This window comes from Castor canadensis, chromosome 7 (assembly GCF_047511655.1).
Source record: "Castor canadensis chromosome 7, mCasCan1.hap1v2, whole genome shotgun sequence".
Lineage (NCBI taxonomy): Eukaryota > Metazoa > Chordata > Mammalia > Rodentia > Castoridae > Castor > Castor canadensis.
Genome location: NC_133392.1, coordinates 37,686,428 through 37,702,181, shown reverse-complemented (window position 1 = coordinate 37,702,181; position 15,754 = coordinate 37,686,428). Strand labels below are relative to the sequence as shown.

At 37.2% G+C, this 15,754-nt stretch overlaps 1 protein-coding gene and 1 pseudogene across 9 annotated transcripts in view; one reads left to right on the top strand and one right to left on the bottom strand.

The window, feature by feature from the left end:
- The window catches only part of Exoc6 (exocyst complex component 6), a 210,817-nt gene that overhangs the window by 135,945 nt on the left and 59,118 nt on the right, over positions 1–15,754 (top strand). The window lies entirely within an intron of this gene.
- Positions 9,995–11,119, bottom strand: LOC109690713 (ornithine decarboxylase pseudogene; annotated as a pseudogene).

The window sequence follows — 15,754 nt, the reverse complement described above, 5'->3', positions numbered from 1 at the left end:
CAATAGAAGTTAGTGGATAATTATGATTTTGATGGCACCCAGGGGCAGAGCTCTTTGTCATTTTCATGGATATGGCAGCAAATAGAAAACCATAGGATTTGGAGAACTACCAATAATGCCCACCTTATGTCTTGTTTCCATGGTTAGATAAGTGAGAGAATTAGTATATTACTTGTTTTTCTTAGAGCCAGTGCAAGCCCCAGTGCAAGCCTATGCAAGAGATGGAAAAGTAAAGAGCTTCCTTGTCTCCAGATTAAATCACCTATTCATCTACATTTCCTTGTGCTCTACCAGAGATACTAGGTTCTCTTCTGGCCATAGGAATTAATAGCAAGCAAAATAGTATTTTTAGCAATCATAATTACTTCTTCACTACCTAAAATATTAAACTGACCTGCTAAATATATTATCTATCACAAGAGAACTTTTCTTTTTATGACTCAAATAGAGCTAAACCCATTCACCTTTTATTGTTCCTCAGGGCCTGGGTATTGAGGTATGGAGTTCTAGAGTTGAAAAGACCTATGTGTGAACCCTAGATTTATAATTCTTCCCTTCTGCAGAATGGGTGTAATGCATTTATCCATAGAACTATCACAGACTGTATTAAAAGGCGTGTTGAAAAGTTACCTGACAGGATGCTTGGTGTAAAGTAGGTACTACTAATAATAAATGTTAGTTTTGTCTTCTCCATTCCTTTGTTACAGTTTTAAGGCCCTTATGGTATTAGTTTCATTATAGTGTGTTTTCAGCTTGATATTATTTGTTTTCAACATTATGCCTTTGTATTATATAGCCATTTTTGAGAGGTCTTTGTTAATTTTGGAAGATATTAATTATAAAGCATATTTGTTTAATTATTATACCTTAAGTTGCAGTGTTTACAATAGCAGTGATTAATAGTCAGATACCAGCTACTGCCAATGATGGGCTGATGTGTGAAATAAAAATTATTTTATCTCTAAATCAGTACCTTTGGAAATCAGCAGTTTTTAACACTTCAAATATGTAAGCAAACCCCCTCTCTTTAATAATTTTTCCTGAAAATTAGAAAATACAGCTAAGTGTAGAGAATAGAACAAAATTTGCCTTTATCTTGTTGGAGGATAATTAGTATTTTTTAATGTATTTGGCAAGTTATCTTTTCCTATATATTTATGACCTGTATTTTAAGCCTAATTTATAAGCAAGTTTGCTTTTTTGTAAGATTTGAGATCAGTCAGAAAATTTAAAGCCAGGAGAATTTTTAAAAGCATTAAACATTCACTTATCATTTACATGAATATAAATAGAATAAATTTGTGAGCAGTTTGAACATCTAATGTTACTACCAATGAAACTCAGTAACATTTTACTATGAACTTAATGCCTCAGGACCCCAGCACTGGTCTGTTTCTGGAAAGATCAGCTAACATTTCCTTCATTCATAAATGCTAATCATGTGTGTGCTTCACACACACATACTTTATTGATTTCTAACCACTAGGGATGCATGTAAATGTTAATGAGTTTTTAGGTTCTTCACATGTGTTTATTCACAAAAAGGACCTGATTTATCCAAATGTCTGTACTAACATGATTATCTTTTATAGAAAAATAGATGACTTTTAGCCACAATGTCATCTTATCTGCTTCTCTGCTTACTCTAGATGTGTTAAATTCAAGACAAATCTTGCTTCTATGTGAATTTTAAATATCAAAACTGTTTTCTACCCCTCTTCTCCAAAAGATCTTTTCTTTTTGTTTCCAAATGTGCTTAACTTTTGGTTTTCTGCATTACTGAAAGTGACATGGTAGACAATTTTAAAAAAGTGATTGTTTTGCATTTAGTTCTCTAATTGGGTTGATTTCAAGAAAATCTCTGGTAATAGGTATATCTCATTTTAGAGAATAGATACCTGAAAAACTGTTCACAAGAAGAACATTTATTAATGGGATTTTTTCTAATCAATATCTTTTAAGATTAGAAGATACCTTCCTACTAAGAGAAAGTGGCCTCAAGATCATACTGGGAAGTCTGCATTGAGCCCCTCTTTCCAACTGAGCATTCAGTAATACACACTGGGAGCCATGGAAGGAATTGTTAGACCAGAGCAAATAGTTGTTAAAAATTTACTAGCACACCATTAAATACAGTAGAACTTTTAAAATTACACTGTCAAAGAAAAACAATTTACTTTTGGGGGTGGCAGTACTGAGGTTTGAACTCAGGGCCTCGTACTTGCTAGGAAGGTGCTCTATTACTTGAGCCACTCTGCCAGCCCATGATTTATTTTTTATGAATTCAGAAAAATAAAACTAATTAGACATCAGTGTCTCATGCCCAACTACTCAGAAGGCAGAGGTCAAGAGGATCATGGTTCAAAGCGAGCCCGGGCAAATGGTTCATTAGACCCTATCTCTAAAATACCCAGCACAAAACAGGGCTGGCAGAGTAGCTCAATCCGTAGAGCCCTTGCCTAGAAAATGTGAGACCCTGAGTTCAAACCCCAGTACCACCAATGTAAGTAAGTAAATAAATAAGAGTGTTACTCAGTAATAAATAAAAAATAGTGTAGTAGAAAGAATTTTTTTTCTTTTAATTTTTATTTTATTCAGTAGAAAGAACTCAGGGAAATATGCCACAAGTGCTAGTTGATCTTTATGTATTTATTTATTTATTTTTTAATTGTTATTTTATTCATATGTGTGTACAATGTTTGGGTCATTTCTCCCCCCCTTTCCCCCACCCCTACCACCCACTCCCTCCCTTCCCCACCCTTACCTCTCACTACCCAGCAGAAACTATTCTGCCCTTATCTCTAATTTTGTTGAAGAGAGAGTATAAGCAATAATAGGAAGGAACAAGGGTTTTTGCTAGTTGAGATAAGGATAGCTATACAGGGAGTTGACTCACATTGATTTCCTGTGTATGTGTGTTACCTTCTAAGTTAATTCTTCTTGAACTAACCTTTTCTCTAGTTCCTGGTCCCCTTCTCCTATTGGCCTCAGTTGCTTTGAAGTATCTGCTTTAGTTTCTCTGCATTGAGGGCAACAAATGCTATCTAGTTTTTTGGGTGTCTTAACGATCCTCATACCTCCCTTGTGTGCTCTCGCTTTATTATGTGATCAAAGTCCAATCCCCTTGTTGTGTTTGCCCTTGATGTAATGTCCAAATATGAGGGAGAACATACGATTTTTGGTCTTTTGGACCAGGCTAACCTCACTCAGAATGATATTCTCCAATTCCATCCATTTACCTGAGAATGATAACATTTTGTTCTTCTTCATGGCTGCATAAAATTCCATTGTGTATAAATACCACATTTTCTTGATCCATTCGTCAGTGGTGGGGCATCTTGGCTGTTTCCATAAGTTGGCTATTGTGAATAGTGCTACAATAAACATGGGTGTGCAGGTGCCTCTGGAGTAACCTGTGTCACAGTCTTTTGGGTATATCCCGAAGAGTGGTATTGCTGGATCATATGGTAGATCAATGTTTAGATTTTTAAGTAGCCTCCAAATTTTTTTCCAGAGTGGTTGCACTAGCTTGCATTCCCACCAGCAGTGTATGAGGGTTCTTTTTTCCCTGCATCCTCGCCACACCTGTTGTTAGTGGAGTTGCTAATGATGGCTATTCTAACAGGGGTGAGGTGGAATCTTAGTGTGGTTTTAATTTGCATTTCCTTTATTGCTAGAGATGGTGAGCATTTTTTCATGTGTGTTTTGACCATTTGAATTTCTTCTTTTGAGAAAGTTCTGTTTAGTTCACTTGCCCATTTCTTTATTGGTTCATTAATTTTGGGAGAATTTAGTTTTTTGAGTTCCCTATATATTCGATTATCAGTCCTTTGTCTGATGAGTAGCTGGCAAATATTTTCTCCCACTCTGTGGGTGTTCTCTTCAGTTTAGAGACCATTTCTTTGGTTGAGCAGAAGCTTTTTAGTTTTATGAAGTCCCATTTATCTATGCTATCTCTTAGTTGCTGTGCTGCTGGGGTTCCATTGAGAAAGTTCTTGCCTACACCTATTAATTCCAGAGTATTTCCTACTCTTTCCTGTACCAACTTTAGAGTTTGGGGTCTGATATTAAGATCCTTGATCCTTTAAGTTACTATTGGTATAGGGTGATATACATGGATCTAGTTTCAGTTTTTTGCAGACTGCTAACCAGTTTTCCCAGCAGTTTTTGTTGAAGAGGCTGTCTTTTCGTCATCATATATTTTCAGCGCCTTTGTCAAAGACAAGATGGTTATAGTTGTGTGGCTTCATATCTGGGTCCTCTATTGTGTTCCACTGTTCTTCATGTCTGTTTTTGTGCCAGTACCATGCTGTTTTTATTGTTATTGCTTTGTAATATAGTTTGAAGTCGGGTATCGTGATACCTGCAGCGTTGTTCCTTTGACTGAGTATTGCCTTGGCTATTCGCGGTCTCTTGTGTTTGCATATAAATTTAATGGTAGATTTTTCAATCTCTTTAATGACTGTCATTGGAATTTTGATGGGAATTGCATTAAACATGTAGATTACTTTTGGGAGTATAGACATTTTTACTATGTTGATTCTACCAATCCATGAACATGGGAGATCTCTCCACTTTCTCTAGTCTTCCTCAATCTCTTTCTTCAGGAGTTTATAGTTTTCCTTGTAGAGGTTGTTCACATCCTTTGTTAAGTTTACACCTAGGTTTTTTTTTTTTTTGAGGCTATTGTAAATGGAATTGTTTTCATATATTCTCAGTTTGTTCGTTATTAGTGTATAGAAAAGCTAATGATTTTTGTAAGTTGATTTTATATCCTGCCACCTTGCTGTAGCTGTTGATGATGTCTAGGAGTTTTTGGGTAGAGTTTTTTGGGTCTTTAAGGTATAGGATCATGTTGTCTGCAAATAGGGATATTTTGACAGTTTCTTTACCTATTTGTATTCCTTTTATTCCTTCTTCTTGCCTAATTGCCCTGGCTAGGAATTCCAGTATTATGTTGAATAGGAGTGGAGATAGTGGGCATCCTTGTCTAGTTCCTGATTTTAGAGGGAATGGTTTCAGTTTTCTCCATTAAGTATAATGCTGGCTGTAGGTTTGTCATATATAGCTTTTATAATGTTGAGGTACTTTCCTTCTATTCCTAGTTTTCTTAGAGCCTTTATCATGAAATGGTGTTGGATCTTATCAAAGGCTTTTTCTGCATCTATTGAGATGATCAAGTGGTTTTTGTCTTTGGTTCTGTTAATGTGGTTTATTACATTTATTGATTTTCATATGTTGAACCACCCCTGCATTCCTGGGATGAAGCCTACTTGGTCGTGGTGAATAATCTTTTTGATGTGTTGTTGAAGTCGGTTTGCCATTATTTTGTTGAGGATTTTTGCATCCATATTCATTAAGGAGATTGGCCTATAGTTCTCCTTTTTGGAGGTGTCTTTGCCTGGTTTTGGGATAAGTGTAATAGTGGCTTCATAAAATGTGTTAGGCAGTTTTCCTTTCCTTTCTATTTCGTGGAACAGTTTAAGGAGGGTTGGTATCAGTTCTTCTTTAAAGGTCTGATAGAATTCAGCTTAGATTCCATCAGGTCCTGGACTTTTCTTTTTGGGGAGATTCTTGATTACTGATTCAATTTCATTTTGTGTTATAGATCTATTCAGGTGATTAATATCCTCTTGGTTCAGTTTTGGATGATCATATGTATCTAGAAATCTGTCCATTTCTTTAAGATTTTCGAATTTATTTGAATATAGGTTCTTGAAGTAGTCTCTGATGATTTCCTGGACTTCCATGGTGTTTGTTGTTATCTCCCCGTTTGCATTCCTGATTCTACTAATTTGGGTTTTTTCTGTCCTCATTTTAGTCAGGTTTTCCAGGGGTCTGTCGATCTTGTTTATTTTTTCAAAGAACCAACTTTTTGTTTCATTAATTCTTTGTATGGTTTTTTTGGTTTCTATTTCATTGATTTCAGCTCTTATTTTTATTATTTCTCTCCTTCTATTTATTTTGGGATTTGCTTGTGCCTTTGCTGTGTCCCATAGGTTCCGGTAGGTTGTGTTTTCATTTTCATTGCCTTCCAGGAACTTTTTAATTTCCTCTTTTATTTCATCAATGACCCATGTTCATTAAGCAATGAGTTACTCAGTTTCCAGCTGTTTGCATGTTTTTTGTCTTTATTTTTGTTGTTGAGTTCTAGTTTTATTGCATTGTGATCAGATAGACTGCATGGTATAATTTCTGTTTTCTTATATTTGCTGAGACTTGCTTTGTGCCCTAGGATATGATCTATTTTGGAGAAGGTTCCATGGGCTGCTGAGAAGAATGTATATTGTGTAGAAGTTGGATGAAATGTTCTGTAGACATCAACTAGGTCCATTAGATCTATGGTATATTTTAGATCTAGGATTTCTTTACTGATTTTTTGTTTGGATGACCTATCTGTTGATGATAATGGGGTGTTAAAGTCTCCCATGACCACTGTGTTGGAGTTAATATATGCTTTTAGTTAACATACCTTCAGGGTATGTTTGATGAAATTGGGTGTGTTGATATTGGGTGCATATAGGTTGATAATTGTTATTTCCTTTTGGTCTATTTCCCTTTTTATTAGTATGGAATGTTCTTCTTTATCTTGTTTGATCAACGTAGGTTTGAAGTCTACTTTGTCAGAGATAAGTATTGCTACTCCTGCCTGTTTTCGGGGGCCATTGGCTTGGTAAATCTTCTTCCAGCCTTTCGTCCTAAGTGTATGCTTATTTCTGTCAGTGAGATGGGTCTCCTGTAAGCAACAAATTGTTGGGTCTTCCTTTTTAATCCATTTCATCAAATGGTGCCTTTTGATGGGGGAATTAAGTCCATTAATATTAAGTGTTAGTACTGATAGGTATGTGGTGATTCCTGTCATTTAGTTGTCTTAGTTGTTTGAAGGTTTGATTTTGTGTACCTAGATCGAGGTTACTCTCTACTTTCTTGCTTTTTCTTTTCCTGTAGTTTGGTGCTGCCTGCCCTTTCATGGTTATGTTGGGTTTCACTTTCTGTGTGCAGAATCCCTTGGAGAATCTTTTGTAGTGGTGGCTTTGTGGTCACATACTGTTTTAGTTTCTGCTGATCATGGAAGACTTTTATTGCTCCATCTATTTTGAATGATAGTTTTGCTGGGTAGAATATCCTGGGGTTGAAGTTATTTTCATTCAGTGCCCAGAAGATCTCACCCCAAGCTCTTCTTGCTTTTAATGTTTCTGTTGAGAAGTCTGCTGTGATTTTGATGGGTTTACCTTTGTATGTTATTTGTTTTTTCTCTTTTACAGCCTTAAGTATTCTTTCTCGGGTCTCTGTACTTGTTTTAATGATAATATACCGTGGGTTAGTTCTATTTTGGTCTGGTCTGTTTGGTGTTCTGGAGGCCTCTTGCATCTGTATAGGAATAGATTTCTCTAGATTTGGGAAATTTTCTGTTATTATTTTGTTGAATATATTTTGCATTCCCTTTGCTTGCACCTCTTCTCTTTCTTCAATGCCCATGATTCTCAGGTTTGGTCTTTTGATGGAGTCGGTGAGTTCTTGCATTTTCTTTTCACAGGTCTTGAGTTGTTTAACTAATAGTTCTTCGGTTTTTCCTTTAATTGCCATTTCATCTTCAAGTTCTGAGATTCTGTCTTCTGTTTGTTCTATTCTGCTGGATTGGCCTTCCGTTTTGTTTTGCAGTTCTGTTTCGTTCTTTTTTCTGAGGTTTTCCATATCTTGGGTCATTTCCTCTTTAATGTTGTCTGTTTTTGTCCTGAGTTCATTTATCTCTTTATTAATCATGTTCATTGTTTTACTTTGGTGTTTATACAGTGCTTCTGTGGTTTCTTTTATTTCTTCTTGTGCTTTCTCAAATTCTCTATTTTTGTTGTCTTGGAATTTCTTGAGTGTCTCCTGTACATTTTGGTTGACCTTATCCAGTATCATCTCTATAAAATTCTCATTGATTACCTTAGGATTTCTTCTTTTAGATTATTCTTGTGGGCTTCATTGGGTTCTTTGGCATAGTTTATCTTCATTTTGGTGGAGTCTGGATCTGAGTATCTGTTTTCTTCATTCTCTCTGGTTCCTGTACTAACTTTTTGCTGTGGTGAAACTGGTTTTCCTGTTTTTTCTGTCTTCCCATCCTTGCCCTTGGTGTTGTTATTGTCCGTGTACTGTGTGCAATTAAGTATTTTCTAACTTGTAATAATAAGAATGGTGATATTTAGAATGGAAAGATGGGAGGAGAGGGAAAGCAAAGAAGGTAAAGAAAAAGGGAAAAACCAATAACAAACACATAAAAAAAACAAAAACACACTAAAAGTTTCAAGGATATAAACAGGGAGAGATAGTGTACCAATCAACAGTAAGCTAAACAGGCATTAGAGAGACAGAGAGGATTTAAAAAAAAATCTCCAAGTTCAAATGCAATAAAGTTTCAGACTTAATAATTTTGATGTTAGTCCCTCAGCCTCCAATCCTGGAGATGGTGTCTCAGAGGTAGTTCTATTGTCGTCTCCTCAATGGGGAAAAAACCAAAAAAAAAAAAAAAAAAAAAAAACCCAAGAAAACCAAAACCAAAACACCACAAATTGTCCCAAGTTCAAATGCAATACAGTTTCAGTAAGTTTTTCAGCATGCAGGTGTAGTTCCGTTGTTGTCTCATCAAAGGAAGAGAGAAAAAAAAAGAGTCTGGAGACAGCTTTGTGAATGTCTATCTGAGGCTGCGGCTAACCTGCCTGCTGCTGTCAGCCTGCTGTTGCTGGAGGCTTTATTGATTGCAGATCTCAGGAGTGAGCTTAACATTCACCCAGCCCCTGAGGCTTTGATTATTTAGAGTTCTCCTGGGCGCGACCACCCCTATTGCAAGCTTTCCCCTTTCCAAGCACACTTGGGGAGGTGACACTACACCCGCTTTCTCAGGCTTGTGTGTTTATTTAGAGTTCAGGTGGGAAATGGGCCTTCCCCCCTCTCCTGTGGAGTTTTCCTCCCACCGCCACTTTTATAAGCTTTCCTGCTCCAAGGTTGCTGGGTGGGTGCCGCCACTCCTGCCTTCTCCGGCTGGCTTGTTTATTTACGGTTCTGTGAGGGATTGCCCCTCCACCCCTCTCTGGCGCTCAGGGTGCCCCAACCTCTTTGCTACGTGTCTTTTTTGTTGTTGTTGCTTATTATTCAGTTTTTTTTTCTTTTTTCCCTGGCTGGGGTTCAGTCTGTCCAGGGGGCTATGCTGATCTGGCCGAGGGTTATCTGTGGGAGTACTGTGTGCCACTTAGCTCACCTGGTGGTCTGCATCTTCCCAAGTGGTCTGGGAGATGGCGTCTGGTGGCGTGGGAGCCCTCCTGGTTTCTCTGTTTAATGTGAAGTGGAGATGCTATGCACGGGCTGGGGGTGTGGAGGAGTCAAAGTTTTGCCTCTTCTCGGTGGTTTTTCCTGTAAGGTGTGTCTCCAGCGTCTCTCCAAGATTTTACTTTAGAAAACATGCTTTCTGCTTCCTCCCTCTAGTCGCCATCTTGGAATCCTCCGCTAGTTGATCTTTAAATGCAATTCAATGTTTACGTCCCTTGTCTTTCTAGATCCCTTTTTTATGTATTTTTTTTATTATTTCAAGGTACTTTATTTTCAAAACAGGTCATGCTTGCTCATAAGCTAAGAGGCACTCTTGAGTAACATGTTGGAAAAGTGAATAAAAATCCATGTAAAACAAATATTCAAGTAGTTTCCATAAGAACACAGATAAGTGTGACCCCATCTCCTAGCCTTCTGATATTGCTGAAATGTCTTACAAAGACATTTCAAAACTAGCAGTAATTAAGCTAAATGCTTCCTCCCAAATCCCTTAACTCAAGCCACACTTGCGATCAACAGCTACAAAACTGTGTCTACACATTATACTAGCAGAAACATAGGCTGCTGGGTGATGCTGTATCCTGCTTTCCTGAGCAAACGAAATGGGCAGAGTGATGATATATTGCTCCTCCACTTTGGCTGGGAAGTCATGGTTCTGCATTTGTTCCATGAGTTGCCACATTTGTCATGATATCACATAATAGATAGTTGACCTCTGGAATCCATTGAAAATAGAAGTGGCAACAACAGTATATGTGCCCATGTTTTTAAAGAGCATCCAATCACCCACGTGCACTTCAGGCAAGTCCCAGCACTCAATAATCTGATCGAGTCCATCACACGTTGGTCCCCATGTGCTAGGTGATCCCCAGATGCTTCTCATCTTGCTTAGGTCTCTTCTGCAGCAGGGGCTTTACATGTGTGTGATCATAAAGGATGCAATTAACTGATCCATATAGTCCACCATTCATGTAAGACATAAAGATTTTCTTATTCAATTCATCCTCATCATCAGAGCCACTCTTCTCCTTCAATATGATCTTTTTGGCAGTGATATTAACTGCAAGTGTGAAAGCTGATGCAACATAATATCTGCCTTGCTCAGCTATGATTCTCACTCCAGGGTCTGATGGAAAGTACTTGTCCAGTGCTGGGCTAATCACACTGGTGATCTCTTCAAATTTAAACTTCACCTTCTCAGATCCAGGAAAGCCACCACCAATATCAAGCAGGTTCATGATGAAACCAACCTTGGCCCCCATGTTAAAGACACAGAGGGCATCAGAGATTGCCTGCACAAAGGTTTCAGGATTGGTACAGCCACTCCCCACATGGAAGCTGATACCAATGACATCAGTATTTAGCTCTTTTGCTGTTCCAAAAGAAGTCTGCTGGTTTTGAGTATGGCACCAAATTTAACTCTGAGGTGACAGATTGCTTTGGAATCATCCGTGGCAATCTGCAAAATCAGTTTTGCCTTTGGATGTGCTCTGGCAACTTTCATCAACTCCACTTTATCCATGCTCCATTACTGGCAGCATACTTAATTTGAGACACTTGTTTACAAGGATTTGCATAGATAAACTTCTCGAGAGGCCCCCTGAGATTCTGCATCAACTGCGTTTCAGTCATATCCTGTCCCAATGGCAGCAAGGGTGTCCACTGTGGCTCTGGGTCTGTGACATTCTATTAAGGCATCCTTATCATTGGAAGAAGAAACTTCATTAATTTTTTGGTCCAGAATGTCCTTGGCAGTAAAGCCTCCATCAAGGATGTAGCAGTCAAACTCTTCATTACTGAAGTTGTTCATGGTTTCTTGATGTACCTCTTAAATGCAACAAGCTCCAAACAAGCAGGGTGAAGAGATTCACTCACGAGTCTTAGCAATATGGTTCTTAGGATGAATCTCAGAGTGCCTGTGCACCATCGGCTGGCCTCATAGACATGCTGCCCTAGCCGGAGGAGCACTTGGCCGCCTACTGCTATGCCAGCCACACCTTACAGCTGCTTTGCTCCTCCCTGCCAGAGGTGGTGCCAGGTTGCTGTCTGTGGAGGCAGGAGCAGAGACCTTTCTAGATCCCTTTTGTTTCCCTTTAAGGGTCTTTTCCTTGACTTGTTTGCATTAGGTTGTTAGGGTTTTATTGATGTGTTAGTTTAGTATCCTTTGTAAATTCTTATTTATTTATTGGTGGGACTGGGATTTGAACTCAGGACTTCACCCTTGCAAAGCAGGGGCTCCACAACTTGAGTCATGCCTCCAATCCATTTTGCTGTGATTATTTTTGGAGATGGGGGGGTCTCAGCTATTTGTCCAGGCTTACCTGGAATAGTGATGCTTCTGATCTCAGCCTCAGGTACCGAGGATTACAGGCGCCAGGCTTTCTAAATTTTTTATGTATAGGGGTACAGCCTCTTTCCCTTCTAAATGTACCTATATGGTGGGACTGAAATTTTAATTTGCATTTAAAAAAATTCAATTAATGATTTTAAAACATATCATGCTATCTTTAATTGAGACATATGTATTCAATAATAAATAAAAATATTTATTTATCCAGAAATGGATAGTATCAACTTTTAAAAACATCTCCTGAAGAATTTTTTCTCAAACAGCACTATATTGAAATTTTGGAGATTTAGTTCAAGGCCTGATTGATATAATTAATCAGCATTACAAAAGCAAACAAATAATTTAAATTGTAGATTAATTTGCTGATGTCTATTTTATTTCATAAAGCTGAAGATAAAGGTTATCTTGTTTTAATTCTTATTTTCTTTCTCATTACATGTAGAATGTAATGAGTCAAGTAGCCCAGAAGAGTTGAAGGTGGAAAATAGTTACTTTCCTTGCCCTTTTTCCATGACCACTGCCAGACTACCATTTTTTACCTTTTTTTTTTTTTAATACGTTTGTGCTGGGCATGCATTGTGGCATTTACAAGAGTTCTTACAAATATCATACTTGAATTGACCCCCTCCACCATTCTCCTTTATCCATCCTCCCCCATTTCCTGGAATAGTTTCCACAGGATCATTTTTTCACTTATATACATGTATACACAGTATTTGCACTATATTCATCCTCCCACACCCTTTCCCCACATCCTCTCCCCTCCCACTGGTATCAACCCCCCCACCCCAGGCAGGACCTATTCTATCTTCCTGTTTTCTGATTTTGTAAAAGAAAAAAAAAGACATTTTGTTTAAGATAGCTACACAGGGAGTTTCCTTGTGACATTTCCATGTATATACGTATTATAACCCATTTGTTTTTGTTTCTTCTGGTAGTTATCTTAATTTTAGGAGGGAGGAGAGGGAGGAAAGAAGGGAGGAAGGAAGGGAAAGAGGAAGGGAGGGGAGAGAAAGAAAAAAGAGAAGAGGAGAGGAGACTTTGTAGTGATTTCTTCCTATCAATGCTGAGGCATGTGTTAGCAACCTCTCCTTTTCCTTTTTTTTGTACTGGGAATTGAAGTCAGGGCCTAGCAAGCACTCTGTTTCTTAATAGACGCTCTTTTGTTTTTGTATTGTTTCTAAAATAAGATATTCCTGACTTTGCCCATCTGACCTCAACTCCAGATCCTTCTGTCTCTGCCTCCCAATTAGCTGGAATTACAGGTATGTAACAGTTTGTCTGGTTCTCTCGTTGATTTAATTTTTTATTTATTATTTCTTTATATAAAATAGATGTGCTTCTATTTCTTATTCTTTCTTCTTTAATCATGATCTTAATTCTCTTATATGTAACATAAAAGTATTAGCCTCCCTATTTTTTGTTCCATCAGTTCTTCCATTTAGTACTTTTGACAGCTATAATTTTACTTTGAAGTTATAAATATTTACATTCTGTATATTAGACCTGATTTGCGCCTTGCCCTGGTTTGGGTTTCCAAGCTGAATATCAGTAAATGGTACTTTGTTATGTTGTATCAATATTGTTCACTTTAGGTAAGGTTTAGTATGCTAGGATTTTTTTTTCCTTATGTTTTTTGGGTCCAGTGCCTTAAACTGTGGTCACTTAAAGGAGAATATTTGTAGTATCATGGCCAAAATGATTCTTTTTTAAAATTACACTCCATATTTCTGAAATTATACCAGATCAATTGGCTTCATAAATAAAACACTTGTCTTTATTGATAAGTGAATATTGTGCCTTGATCAAATCAAATGTTTCTAACTTCCTTTCCATCAATTGGGTGAAAATCCCTTCCAGAGGTCTTTGTCTCTAATCTGTACCAGTTTTCTTTGGCGTTGCCCCATAGTTCTTATCCTGGGATTTTCCTTTCCTGCTCTCCTGGACTGGGAACTGTTTCCTACAATTAGTGCGGCTTTTTTGTTTGTTTCTTATTGCTTTACTGGCTGGTTCTACTGAATTGTCTCAGAACTGTCTCAATAAGTCAGTAGCTTTCAAAGGGAAGTACTCTTTTAAGTCCTTGCATATCAGAAAATGACTTCTGTCCTCACATTTGATTAGTAGTTTGGTGATATATAATTCTAGGTTGAGTAGCTTTTTTCTCTTTTAACTTTCATTTGCAGGCCTCTATTGTCTTCTGGTATCCAGGTTATTAGGATCTATTTCTAAATCGTTACTAGTAAGAAATATGGTATGGGAATGTATGGAGGTGTTAACCTTTATTTCATTCATTTAATTCTTCTTAACTCAGTGACCCCTTACTAAACATTAGTGTCCTTATCCAGGGCAGGGAAATTCCTGTGTGTTCGCATGTGTGTGTGTGTGTGTGTGTGTGTGTGTGCGCGTGTGCACATGTCTGTCTTTCTATATTTTTTGATAATTTTGTTCCTCCCATTTTTCCATTCTCTTTTTCCTCAACTTTCATTAAATAAATGTTGAGAGTCCCTAGACCTGTTTGTCATTATATCCTTTCATTTCCTATCTCTGTCTTTTTTTGTTTCATCTTTGGGAGATCATCTTAATTTTATTTTTTAGTCATTCTAAAGCATATTTTATTAATTCTGTTTTGAATTTCTAAGAAATCATTTGTTTTTGTGTTTCTTTTTCATATAATACCCTTCTCTTTTTTAAAAAATGGTTGTATTAAGTTTTCCTTAATATAGAGTTTTTTTAAAGTTTTTTTTTTGTTTCATGGGTTATTGTATTATTATGGAATAGGTTTTTAATTTCTTTATTTGTACATACCTTTCTTTAGTGTGCCCTTTTCCACAGGATGATAATCCTTGTTTTTCTGTTTGCTTATACCTCTTTTTTTGGCAGTACTGGAGTTTGAACTGAGGGCCTCACTCACACTTGCTAGGCAGGCACTTTACCACTCGAGCCACTCCACTAGTCCTTTTTTGTGTTGGGTATTTTCAAGAAGTATTTGCCCAGGCTGGCCTGGAACCTCGATCCTCCTGATCTTTGCCTCCTAAGTAGCTAGGATTACAGATGTGTGCTACCCTATTTTTTTGGTAGACCTTTTCCCTGGAATGGGAGTCTGACTTGGAATATTTACATATACTTCTTGGGCATTTTGAGCAGGTGTGAAGCTAGTCATGAGATCATGATCTCCTTTTTTCAGAGCCAACTTCCTGGCTCTGTACAGTTGCAGTGTCTCACATTTGGGGTTAAACTCAGGGCCTCACTCTTGCTAGGCAGGTGCTCTACTACTTGAGCCATGCCTCCAGTCTCCTAAAACAACTTATTCTTTTTTACAGTTCTATACTTTTTGTTGCACAGTATGTGAGGATGGTGGGAAGCAAATATACTTAGTTTACTATCTTGATACAGAGCAACCTGTTTCCTTCTCTTGCAGGTTCCTGTACATAGATTGTGTGTTCCTAAGCATCATTCTTTCAGATACATATCAAGTGTCAGCTTAAATGTAGATTCACTCATTTTGACCCCTTATTTCTTCTCTCAGCCCTGCACTATTCCCTTTGTTTTTTTGGCTTGCACTTTTTTTTGAGTTAAGTATATGGGTACAAATGGACTTTCATTTGACTGAAAACTATAAAGGAGAACTTAAATAGTTAAGAGTAGAATCATTGACTTTAATTACCCTTTCTTTTATGTGACCAAAAGAATTGCATTAAAAATACAAGGATTACATTCTTTTTGATTGTGGCATGGGCAGCTTAGAATTCATTTTAGTATTTATTGAATGAAACCATACTATATGTATATATATCCTTACAAGTTAGTTTTTCTTATTTGAATTTTAATTTTTAATGTATAAAAGGTAATGGATAAATTTATCTGATTTTGTAAATTATATAAGATTGGTATAATGTGAACTATTGTGAAAGTATCATATAACTTATTATTTACATAGCAAGTATATGTTGAATTTTGTTGACTGTTATCAACAAGGTTACCAAATTTTAACTGAGTTTTGTCTTGACTTTGTGACCTTCATAAATCTCCCAAGACATATTTACATATACTTTGAAAACTTGTGGAAAAATTGTTGAATAAATATGATGGTGGGAT